This window comes from Rhinopithecus bieti, unplaced genomic scaffold, assembly GCF_001698545.2.
Source record: "Rhinopithecus bieti isolate Rb0 unplaced genomic scaffold, ASM169854v2 scaffold_9615, whole genome shotgun sequence".
In the NCBI taxonomy this organism is placed as follows: Eukaryota; Metazoa; Chordata; class Mammalia; order Primates; family Cercopithecidae; genus Rhinopithecus; species Rhinopithecus bieti.
Genome location: NW_016806325.1, coordinates 1,219,260 through 1,232,135, shown reverse-complemented (window position 1 = coordinate 1,232,135; position 12,876 = coordinate 1,219,260). Strand labels below are relative to the sequence as shown.

Below are 12,876 nucleotides of genomic sequence, written 5' to 3'. Positions count from 1 at the left end.
CCACTGCACTGCAGCCAAAATAAAACAAACAAAATAAATTAGTAAAAAATAAAATCAAAAGAAAAAAGACTGATAAAATATTGCTACATGTATAACAAAGGAGTACTACATAACAAGTCCACAGAAATGAATAATGAAAATGCCCAATATAAAATGGTGAAGTATATGAAAAGGCTTTTCACAAAAGAAGGTAAAATAAAATATAAATAAATTTTAAAATTTGAATACCGTTAGTAATGAAAGAAATACAGAGTTTTAAAAACCCGGCAAGATATCATTTAAAGCAAAACAATAACAAATGGATTAAGATTGTTTTTAGTAATACTATTTATTGTTACAAGGTTAATTCACTGCCAGAAGCACTTTGGCAAGCATTAAAAATATTTGTTTAAGTGATTCCACTTTCAGAATTTATCCCAAGATCTTAACTATATCTGTGCACAGAAATAGTCACAGCAGGGTTGCTTAGTGAAAAAACTGTAAACAACCATATGTTCAGTTAATTACATTATTATATATCCATACAATACAGTCTTTTAACGTGATGTTGTACAAAATATCTAATGACATGAAAAATGTCTATTGTAGAAACAAAGCACAAATTACAAATTTTGCATATAATCCAATATAATTCCATCATTTCTTCTCCCACCCCAAACCCACCCCAGGCTTATGCTTTTCTCAGTGATGGTATTTCTGGAGACTTCATTTTACTTTTTTTTTCTTTGTGTTTTTTGAATTTTCTACTGTAAACTCTCATAAGAGAAAAATGTTAATTTTTTCAATAGTAAATGCCAGAAGTTTTTGCCAGTAAGTGTCTTCTGAGGGAACCGCCCTGATAACATTTTGTGGTTTTGATATAATAACATCTGCTGTCCAGAGTGAATTTAATCCTGATGTTGTGTCAGTAGAGTTTCTTAATCGGGAAAACCAAATTGCTTTGTCCTTCTGCAACATCACAAAATTGTTTTCACAACCGGGCCGAAAACCAGAACTTAAAAATGATATGCATTGAAAATATGATGGTGCCATTAGATGGATGTAAAAGTTATTCAGTTTGCTCCAGTTACCATAGAGGAGAAGAATAACAATGAGTGTCTGGACGGGCTAGATTAGAAATCTGGAGGACTAGGTTGCGGTTTCATTTGTTCCATCAGTTAGAGGTGTGCTTTGGGATTAATGAGAATCATCACCATAAAAATAATTGCAGGCATTNAGTTAATTACATTATTATATATCCATACAATACAGTCTTTTAACGTGATGTTGTACAAAATATCTAATGACATGAAAAATGTCTATTGTAGAAACAAAGCACAAATTACAAATTTTGCATATAATCCAATATAATTCCATCATTTCTTCTCCCACCCCAAACCCACCCCAGGCTTATGCTTTTCTCAGTGATGGTATTTCTGGAGACTTCATTTTACTTTTTTTTTCTTTGTGTTTTTTGAATTTTCTACTGTAAACTCTCATAAGAGAAAATGTTAATTTTTTCAATAGTAAATGCCAGAAGTTTTGCCAGTAAGTGTCTTCTGAGGGAACCGCCCTGATAACATTTTGTGGTTTTGATATAATAACATCTGCTGTCCAGAGTGAATTTAATCCTGATGTTGTGTCAGTAGAGTTTCTTAATCGGGAAAACCAAATTGCTTTGTCCTTCTGCAACATCACAAAATTGTTTTCACAACCGGGCCGAAAACCAGAACTTAAAATGATATGCATTGAAAATATGATGGTGCCATTAGATGGATGTAAAAGTTATTCAGTTTGCTCCAGTTACCATAGAGGAGAAGAATAACAATGAGTGTCTGGACGGGCTAGATTAGAAATCTGGAGGACTAGGTTGCGGTTTCATTTGTTCCATCAGTTAGAGGTGTGCTTTGGGATTAATGAGAATCATCACCATAAAAATAATTGCAGGCATTATTATTATTAATCATGTGATTACTATATATTACTTTCTGCAGTTCTTTTTTATATTATCCCGAATCCTCACAACTTCTTTCTCAGGCTATTCAATATCCCTATTTTACTGATAAAGAACTGGGCTTTGGAGAGCTTGTTGATTTACTCAAGATTACCCAGCTTCTAAGTTGCGGAGCAATGTGTGATGATATTTTCAGTTTGTATAGTTCACTAAAGCTCTGATTGCCCCAGTAAACATCAATTAAAGGCCATGGCTTTTGTTTACTTTGGAGGCACTGGTCTAATGGTGTGGTTCACAAAGAAAGGCCCACTATTCTGACCAAAAATTTTCCACTGCTGCCATCATTCTATTCAGGAAATAATAAATGCCTCTAAATACAATGCATTGTGTTAGTTATGGCAAGATACACCATTGTTGAAAATAGTCCACTCTTTAGAAGCTTAAAATCCAGAATTCTGGGTATGAATCCTAAGTGCTTCACATACTAGCTGTGTGGACCTTGGCTTTAACTTCACTGTGCCCAGCTTCCTTATCTGTAAAATGGGGAAAGGAAGAATAACCGTCTCAAAACTTACTAGAAGGATTAAAAGGATTATATGTATGGTGCTGAGACTGATATTTGGCATTCTTAAGTACTGATATATGCTAATGAAACAATATATAAACACATAACCAATCTAGTAGCTAATTGGATAATGTTGATAGCATTCACTGATAGAACTACTAGTCTACTTCAAAGTTTATACATGTATGATTTCTTTTAGCCACATTTCTCTTGAGCAATGGCCCTGTGTATATATTGAACTAACTTATGCCTTTTGTTACCTGGTCCTCTGCTTGGTTACATTATCTGAAACATGCAATCAGTAACATTTCTAAACTCACTACTTCGTTGGCTAGGTTAAATGATAGAAGACATTTAAAAGCACTTTATATGAAAAAATATGTAAATATATGTATATTAGTAGTAGTAGATCATTTAATTGTCTACTCAGTAGCTTTCTGTAAGCACAGAGATTGAAGAGGAAAGAAAAGGACTAAAATCATAATTAGGGTCAAATCTACAATTAACTTTTAACAACACAATAGCGTCCTCAGTGTGTGAGACACTGTTTCTTTTAAGTATGGTCCAGACACGCAAGATGATGTCAATAGATGTTTTACTAAAATTTGACAGAATTCTGAGTAGTTATTGTTTTATCACTTTAACATGCGTGACCACTAGCCTTTCAACGACTTTGTAACTTCATACAAAGTTCTGATTATGTATCCCTGTCTAGGTTGGCAAGTACAAAGAATATATTGAGACATTTATAAAGTCAGAAAAGACAGTCCTATTTCATAAATAAAAGAGTTAGTAAACAAATATTTAAAAATAGGGGTAAGTCTCTTGGTTAAGCACATGTTGTAAATTAGCAGCAGTGCTAATTAAATAATGAAATTCTTGGCAAAGTACAGTTTTCTGCCAAGTCAGATGAGACTGTTAAAATATAAATGCACAAACACATACTTAATCTCTTAATTTCACTCATTTTTATATGACTTCATTGGAATTTAAAAGTAGCTCATTGAACAGCAAACTGTGTGTGCCAAGTACTATGCTAGAAGCCTAGAATTGCAAAAGAGCAAGGACCATGCAACGGAAGCAATCTGGTCTTTGGAGGCTATGCTTTTGCTATTCTTTAGAGTACATTACATTATTTCCTTATTCAGAAATTGTTAGGATTTTAAAACATAAATCCAATTATTTAATGGAGAGTTCAGTTGCATCCAGCCTACCTATCAGATGAATTCACTCATTAAAGAACAGGTATAGTAGTGAGAATAGCTGAAGTAGTTAGTATCTCAGGAGATTCTCAGCCCCAGGCCAGGCCATTTTCACTTAGAATATAACCATAATCATGCACATGTCAAAACTCATTTACTGTAAAAATCATATTGGTTTTGAAATCAGTTAATACTCCTTTAAGTAAAGGCAGTGAAAATATCTCAAAGACTTTCCCTCCCACCTTCTAGTTCTCTCTCTTCCTTTGCTGACCTTCATGGGCTCAGTGTTGGAAAAACATTGAAATAGCATTGTTTAGCAATATCTTTTACAATTCTACTTTACAGTTGATGAGAAATTTAAAAAATCTTATTCTTTCAAAAAGTGATCTAGAATGGAAACTCAGAAGACATCCTGTATTACAAAAATGTAACCAAGTCTAATGTTAGACTTGAAAAGCTCAGAGTATTTAATCTTATTTACTTTAAACAATGGAATAAAAATCCAACAAAGCCTCAAGGGTTTTAAAAATTGTTTTTGGAAATAAGAAAAGCTTAATTTAAGCAGTAAAGATAATTATCATGCTTAAAAAAAATAAGTAGCAGTGAATCACCAAGACCCATTTTACTATGAGTCATAATGATATGTGGTCAGAGTCTTCAGTAGGTATACCTTTCTTTCTTCTTCTTCTTCTTTTTTTTTTTAAGAATACCCTTTGGTGGTTTTCTTCTTCCTCCGGATTTTTCATAATTTGGCATTGCTTTCTGGGGCTGAGACTTTTCATCTCTAGAAGATTCAGCACCCTATAAATAAAGTTCTTGTGGTTCACATGGTACAATAGGACTGATCATATAGATGAGTCCCCTGCAGTGTCACCTACTCAGCTTCTTTCCCCACCCCATCCTGTCTCATGTGCAGACACATAAAATGTTCAGTTGATAAACAGGATGGCTTAAGGTAAAAGGTGAGAAGGAAAAAAAGGATAATATGAAGTGTTTTGAGGGTACAGATATTATATCTTTTTTTTTTTTTTGAGATAAGGTCTCACTCTGTTGCTCAGGCTGGAGTGTAGTGGCACGATCATGGCTCACTGCAGCCTTCGACTCCTAGGTTCAATCAATCTTTCCGCCTCAGCCTTCCAAAGTGTGGGATTACAGGCATGACCCACTGCACCCAGCTGAGATATTACATCTTCATATGCCCCTCTTTTGACTAGCACATTTACTCTGTATCTTATAGGAGATTAATAAAGATCTGTTAACAATGTGAATGAATGAATGAATGAATAAATGAATGAGGGGTCCTTGAGAATAGTTTGCAGTCTCTTGTACTGCATCTGGAAAAGCAACTGAATTGAAAGAAAGTTGTATATAAGGACATTGGAATAATAATAACATCTATTATAGTACTTTATAATAGCTATAAAATACTTTCACATGGTTTATCTCATTTGAACCTTACAAAACCCTTGTTAAGGAGGCAGATGTTATTATACACGGAAAAGATGACAATGTTTTCCTTCAATATATCACTTACAAAGCACCAGCCTGTGGGAGTGTTTGTCCCCTGGATAGCATATCATTAGTTGTGGTCATTGTGGTGAGCAACAAACCATTTTAAAGATTAGAACTGCACCAGTTTAAGGATGAAATAATTAATGCAACAAGTAGTCTTTATGTACACATGGACAGAATGGTGAGGAATGGGATGGGATAGAAGCTTATAAACTATTATGTAAACAACAAACATTTAATGAGAACTTACTATATGCCAGGCACTTTGATGGGTCCCTTTTCATACATTTTTCCCATTTAACGAATGAGGAAATTGAGACTCTTAGAGATTGAGTGACTTGCCCAAGGCCACAGAGTAAGTATATGCCAGTGGTAGAATTCTAATACCCAAAAAGTAAAATAAAAGTTCCTGTGTTGGCCAAGTGTGGCCACGCCTGTGATCCTAGCACTTTGAGAGGCTGAGGTGGGAGGATTGCTTGAGCCCAAGAGTTTAAGACCAGCCTGGGCAACAAAGTGAGACCTTGTCTCTAAAAAAAAAAAAAGTTCCTATTTTAAAGAGCTTGAAGGAAAAACCGTGAATAACACACATCAACAGATAAATATAGATGTGGCACAGAACAGACTCAATTGCTCAAATTAAAAATTCAAGCAGTGCACACTGCATGAGCTAAAGTGGTTGTTAAGTTCTTGAGAGAGGTCAAAAACTTGAACTGACCCTTGAAAGGTGAATAGGATTTGGACAGGTTGCGTGGAAGGGGAAGGTGTTTCAGGCAAAGAGAAATTCATCAGCAATTTGCAATACAAGTATGAGCATAACATAGTCAAGGGACAATACAAAGCCTGGGAAGATTTCCATGGTCATTCGCAACCATGATCTTGTATGATTTTAGATATGTCAAAAAATTCAGAGAGATATTAGACTGGTCCTACAGGAGGTTTGAGGGGGATCCGTGGGGGGCCATTGAAAACTGAGTATGTTGATAAAAGTTCCATGGAGGATCTAAATCTAGAGCTCAATTAGAATGAAATTTTAGACCTTACGTATGCATAGAGGGGAAAGAGAGACTGAGAGAATGCTCTTGGTAAAGTATGCTGGGTTCATGGTGTGTTTTGGTAGAAAACAACATTGCTGTGGGCCTTGGATACCAGGCTAAGGAGTTTGTACTTTTTCACCCAACATTGAGAAGTTTGGGGTTGCCTGCCATGGAGGACAGACATGGATAAGTCTTTATTCTAGAAAAATTAGCCATGTGGCTCTTGATAAGACTGACTGAAGGAGAGGAGAAACAGCAGCCAGAGTTAGAACCATTAGGAGGCTTTTAAGATAATTGAGCATGAGCATGTGGAATGGGCTGTGGAAAAGAAAAAGAGAGACAGAAAAGTGCGGGCTGGGCATGGTGGCTAATGCCTATAATCCAGCACTTTGGGAAGCCGAGGCAGGCGGATCACTTGAGGTCAGGTGTTTGAGACCCGCCTGGCCAAAATGGTGAAACCCCATCTCTACTAAAAATACAAATATGAAAATAGGCAGGCATGGTGGCGCATGCCTATAATCCCAGCTACTCAGGAGGCTGAGTCAGGAGAATTGCTTGAACCCAGGAGGCAGAGGATACAGTGAGCCAAGAACAAGCCACTGTACTCCAGCCTGGGCGACAGAGCAAGACTCTATCTCAAAAAATAAAAATAAAAATAAAGGAAAGCATGGGGACCTACTGGATGTGGATTGAGGAGGAAAGAGCAAAGACAAAGAGGGCACCAAGCGTTCCAGTCTGGTGACTAGATGCCTAAGGACAGCTGGGCCACCTGCCTAATACTCTGCAGTGTTCAAAGCTCTCTGTTTTTATGATATGATTTCACCCTTTACTTTTATGATGGACCTGTAGGCTGGATATCATTCCTCCTGTCGATGAAAGAAGAAACTGAGAGGTCAAGCCAGAGCTCCTAAGCACCTGGCATGAAAAGGCAGTGAGCATAGGGAGTTGGTAGGGAGTGGTGTGGAGATTGCTGTGAACTGGAGAGCCTAATTCTTATCTTCCATTTTTCATAGATTCTATTGTTCACGTTTTACTTAATTAATTAGAGATGGGACCTCACTACGTTGTCCAGGCTGGTCCGAACTCCTGGGCTCCAGTAATCCTCCTGCCTCAGTCTTTATTCACATTTTAATTTTTCTGCAGTTGGGGTGCATCTTACAATCCTATAGTCATTGCTGGTGAGGTGGCGGTCATAATGAAGTTATTATCATAGCTGTTTGTATTATGGTTGATTCATGCATTATTTAATGCATGCATTATTGACACCACATGTGATGATTTACTTGCCATATAAGATGTCTTTTAAAAGTATACATTGAAAGTGAAGGTAAGTGTATACAAAGAAAGGCATGTAAACAAACCTGTGGGATATACATTTGATATTTAACCACATTCATTTTCTATTGCCTCTTTATAACAAATTTATACAAATGTAGTGGCTTAAAATAAATAGCACAAATATATTATCTTAGAGTTTCGTAGGTCAGAAGTCTGATGGAGGTATCACTGGGCTAAAATAAAGATGTTGGTGGGCTGTGTTCCTTTCTAGAGGCCCTAGGGGAGAATATGTTTCCTTGCTATTTCCAGCTTCTAGAGGCTGCCCACATTCCATGGCCCCTTTCCTCCATCTTCAAAGCCAGCAGCAGCAGGTAGAAGCCTCACATCGCATCTGCGTAACCCTTCTACTGTCTTCACATCTCCCTTGGACTCTGACCTGGGAAAGGTTCTCAAGTTTAATGACTCATGTGAGTGGGGTGGGTCTACCTAGATAATCCAGGATAATCTTGCCATCTCCAGGTCCTTAACTTTAATTACATCTGCAAACTCCCTTTTCCCATGTAAATTAACACATTTCCAGGTTCCAGGGATTAGGAATCGGTCACCTATTGAGGCCATTATTCTGCTCACCACAGTGTTAAAACAAAAACTCATCTTTTGAGCAAAGACCATAGCAAAGAAACAATTGATATTCTATGGGTCTCCAAAAAGGAAGTTATTACAGAGTGTGTTCAATGTTATTACTGAGATGTATGTAGAAGATTTTACCAAAAACCAACCAGTGCAACTAAAGTGAAGGGGGATTTTGTTCAGTCTCTCAAAATGGATATATTTCCAATCCAAGAGGCTTTACTGATAGAGACTTAGAATATCAGAAGGATAATGATTTTCTAGACTGCTTAAAATCTAAGCTACATAACTTTTCTCTATTTTAATGTCTGAACTAGTTCAGCCTAGTTAAGTACTGATGTTTTTCAACTTGGCTTCGTTAGAACTAGAATCTGTCCTCTTTTTGCCCCTTGACCTCTTTCTATGATAAAAGTGAAAGAGTAAGACAGGCGTTACAAGTCAGAGCATGTGTTATTCCTGGGCAAGAGTATGTTAGTGACAATTTCCAGTGTGGGTGGATTTGAGGTTCTGGAGGATGAATGAATATTTTCCAGTTTGCTTTTCTATCAACATCAAAGACTCTATTGTCACATCTGCCCCATCTACTGCTTCAGTCTTATGCCTATTATATAATATGTTCTCGACCTTAAGATTTTTTACAGAGGTTTTGTTTCATATATCTAAGTTTATAGTTAATTAAGTGAAAGCTTTTTGAGTAGCTACTTATGCCAAAACAGTGCTAGAGGCTTCAGTGTGTGTCAGTGCACAGAATTTAATCCTCAGAGTGCATCCAGGAGGCACATATCCCATTACTGGGAGATGGTCTTCATTTGTTCCTGGCAGTATCCCCCCAGCTAACACTCAGCTAGACTTACCTTCATATGATATTGGCCATATCCAACAACATCACATCCTCTTCAAATGTCCAAGATTTGCTAACATGGAGGCTATGGGAAGCCCTAAATGCTCTGGTGGATGTTATTAGGTGGGTGCAAAAGTAACTGCCTCCCAAGGCAAATGCTTTTAAGAAAACAAGTCATGTAGATAACAGGTTTTTGGGACTTTTATTTAGCAAAAATCAATAATGTTAATTTTTAGTTATGCTTGCATGAAAGTTGTGACAAAAGCTAATCATCTTTTATATCTAAATCCCTAGCCCCTTTGGATTTTATCAGCAGTTGTAATTGTTCAATAAATATTAGAACAAATACATGCCTTAAAAATAAAATACTAGGCATAGCAAAAAAACTAAAGAGAAGTGACCGGCTAGATTTGGCATAAATAAATAAATATCATGAAGCAGCACTTGTTTATGCAAATTTCCAATTCCCCTTCCAGTGCCTCTGCTCCCATCCACTGGGGCCCACCAAGCCTATTTCTGCTGGTTTTTATTCTCCCTTATAGTGAAGGTGTTGGCTGATAAAGGATTAAAGTGGCAGCTGTCCATGGAGAATATTCACTTTTACAGTGGCTTTAATGTCCTGATAAGGTTTGGAAAAATCAAAGAATAGCACCCCTAATGGTAGAATCTCAGGAGTAGACAGCAGGGCAAAAAAATTCCTGTTTGAAGCCTTCAGGTCTTCATTTTGTGGTGACTTTTTAGGCTGATGTTTTTTTTTTTTTTTTTTTTTTTTTTTTCATTTTATTTTTATTAAGCACTACATAACACATTGCATGTTACATGATACACTGTATAACCTTCTAGCAGGGGTAGATGGCCATAACTGAGTTATTTTTTTCATCAATCAGGAAAATGCTTCCTTAATCAATGTTCTCCAAACCCTTTGACACATAGTAACAATTAATTCCAGAGATGCGCCTATCTCTTTCTATCAGTTTCCAGTGATACCCAAGATGAGCAATCCTTTTTTCCTTGCCCCGTTAGTGAACCTCTGGATGTACGCAGTAGCCAGTCCTGGAATAAACAAGCACACGCCCATGACGGCGAGTCCGGGGAGAACCTCGAACCACATCTCTGCCCCGTTACTAGGCCAAAACCCTACTTAGGCTGATGTTTTTTGCTACCCATTCAGGTCAAGACAGTAGTCCTTATCATTTCACTTATCAGTAAGATTCTAAAATGAGAACCCATGTCCCCAGGTTATTTTTTCTCCAGAGTTCAAACGTGAAACCATGTTCCATCAAACAGGATCTTAACTGTAACTTCAATCCTATGCAGATTAAAAAAATAACCTTCCATTCCCAATGATGTTGGTTTTCCTGGTCAATCATTTGCATGTGACTTTATTTCATGGGGTCTCTAATTACACGCCACCAGAAGACAAAAGGTATCGTAGGCTGCTCTTGTGGCTACAGTTATGATAAATCATGGGAGTGATGCAATAGTTGAGAGTATCTGTGGGTGTGAGGCAGTGTATGCTAGTGCTGCTTCGAATTGGCTCATGAGAGCTGATTGTGTGCATTTCTTCCCAACTCAGGTCCAATAACTTCATACTGGTAGTCTGAAATTGGATATGGGGGGGGGAGTATTTGCACCATGGAATTTGGCAAACAATACAAATCAGGGTTATTGATTGATTGGCTGATTAATTTCAAGAGAGCTGGCTTGCCATTTCACCACGGGTGTGGGTAATCTATGTCTCCCAAAGAAAGAAATATGCACTTTATTCCTCAATTAATATTTACTCATTTTATCCTAGCTGACCCTAAATCAGGTCAGCTGAACTATTACCTCAGGAGCATGTAAGATTGCGGACGACATAAAGACCTGCATTCGTTAATAAATATGAGTGCCTTCTGGGTGCTGTGGATACAGTACTGACTAAAGTCAGACACAGCACTTGCCCTCATGGTGCTTACAACTTGCTGGAGGAGACAAATGTCAATAAAAGAATGCCATAAATAATGTAAAATTTAGCCATGGTTAAGAGCCGTGAAAGACAGAGATGTCATATTACCAGAGTGTGTAAAAGGAGGATCTGACTCAGGGAAGGAAGGAGAAGCTTTTGTAAGAAAGTGATGTTTGCCTGAGATTTAAAGGAACAGCAGGATTAAAATAGACAAAGCTAGCAGGTGCATAGTACCTGGCACACGGTAGGTGCTTATTAAAGATAAATGGTGGGTAAATTATGTTCTGCTTGTGCACTGGAACCTCTGTTGAACTTTGATAGCAATTTCCTGGGAAATATGGGTTTCTTTCTATTAAAGCATATCACTCTGGGATGACAGCTACGATCTCTTATAAACTGGTTTTCAGGGACCGTTAACACCTGCTCACTGGAAGAACTCCAGCTCTGTGTGAGATCATGTGATAGGAGAGCTGCGGCCTTTAGCTACACATCAACCACACAAGTAGCTGTGGTTTGCAGAGTTAAAAAAAAAAAAAGTTATTTTCCTTTTGAAGCCCAGAAACTGCCAGCCTCTGGAGTTGTTGTGACGCTGTCTGCCTTCACGTCTGGATGTTTGTTCCCTTCCGTACAGTGACTCATGTTCCATCTTGTCCATTTGCCATATGGTTTAGAGAGGTAGCATTCCCTGAAGGAAACAAAACACAACCACACGATCATCTCTAAGGTAGTGGAACTTAGGTTTTGAATGCAGTTGTATGTAGAATATGAGAACATTTTGCTTAGAGAAATCAAACATATCTGTAATATACAGTAAAGGTGCTTCTTTGGGGTGGTGATAGTGCAGGCGGATGTGGAAAGGAAGGCAGGACACAAGTGTGATTTGGTGAGAGCTGTGGTGGATATGCCAACTGGGACCTGTAGTGGGAGAACCTCGGGCATTTGTGCACAAATGCACAACGCTCACACTAGGGGCTCAGGGCTCTAGGATTTATGGGTTGGGAAGGGGAAGGGGAAGGGTGTCTTCCACCATCTGGCGCTCTGTGGTCCAGCTGTGTTAATCCAACCATTACTGTCCTCATGTTTAGCCCACAGCATCAACAGCTCTTTCTTTTCATTAAATTTCATAAAGGGATACGAAAGTTTTAATGTCAAAGTTTTGATTCCTATAACCATGTCATCCCCTAGAAGCCTAAGTCTTTCCACATAGTTGTCATAAATAGCCTGGCCTGGTACTTTACCTCTGTCCACATAATGAGCAGAAAGGGGTCTTCCTAATGTATACTGAATGTATACTATGTACCAAGTATTACAGTTCACCTATCATCCTGTAATCTTTCAGCAAAGCGATGAAGGAGGTGTCATCTCTATTTTATAAATAAGGAAACTTAATTGTAGTGATATTAAGTAGCTCAACAAAATGTACTTACCCAGTAAGTGGAGAACTTGGGGATTTGCGTCTATGTGTGTCTACTTTCTTTCTACTATGTGTGTTTTATCTCTCTGGGTTTTTTATTTGTTTGTGTTTTATTTATTTTATTTTATTTTGCCATGGTCTAGTCATGGTGGATAAGAACTTGGAAAAAAAATTGTTTAGTTGCTTTATTGAAATCTCAGACTAATTTTCCTTACTTTCAACAATGAAGCAAACTCAGTAATAGTAAGTGATGTAGTTCAGAATAAACTTTCTTATCTTCTTCCAGATGTGACTGAAATTAAGTAAAAGAGGTGCCATTGTTTTAACACATCATTTAAATATACAAGATTCTGAGAGTCTGGAATGTTTCAGTGAAAGTTACCCATGTTGAGTTTCTATTGATGGAATCTTTTAAACAGAGCTGCTAAAAATGACTTAGGGCGATTATCTTGAGACTTTAAAATCCCGAGTGTATAACCACAACAGTAGTAACAGACACAAGGTGTGTAATATAGAAAC

The 12,876-nt window shown here is 37.5% G+C and overlaps 1 pseudogene across 1 annotated transcript; it reads right to left on the bottom strand.

Moving 5' to 3' along the window:
• Positions 1-9,743: 9,743 nt before the first annotated feature.
• LOC108531841 (NADH dehydrogenase [ubiquinone] 1 alpha subcomplex subunit 1 pseudogene) lies at positions 9,744-10,133 on the bottom strand (annotated as a pseudogene). The gene has a single exon (XR_001886298.1). The product of XR_001886298.1 is annotated as an NADH dehydrogenase [ubiquinone] 1 alpha subcomplex subunit 1 pseudogene (transcript).
• Positions 10,134-12,876: the final 2,743 nt, after the last annotated feature.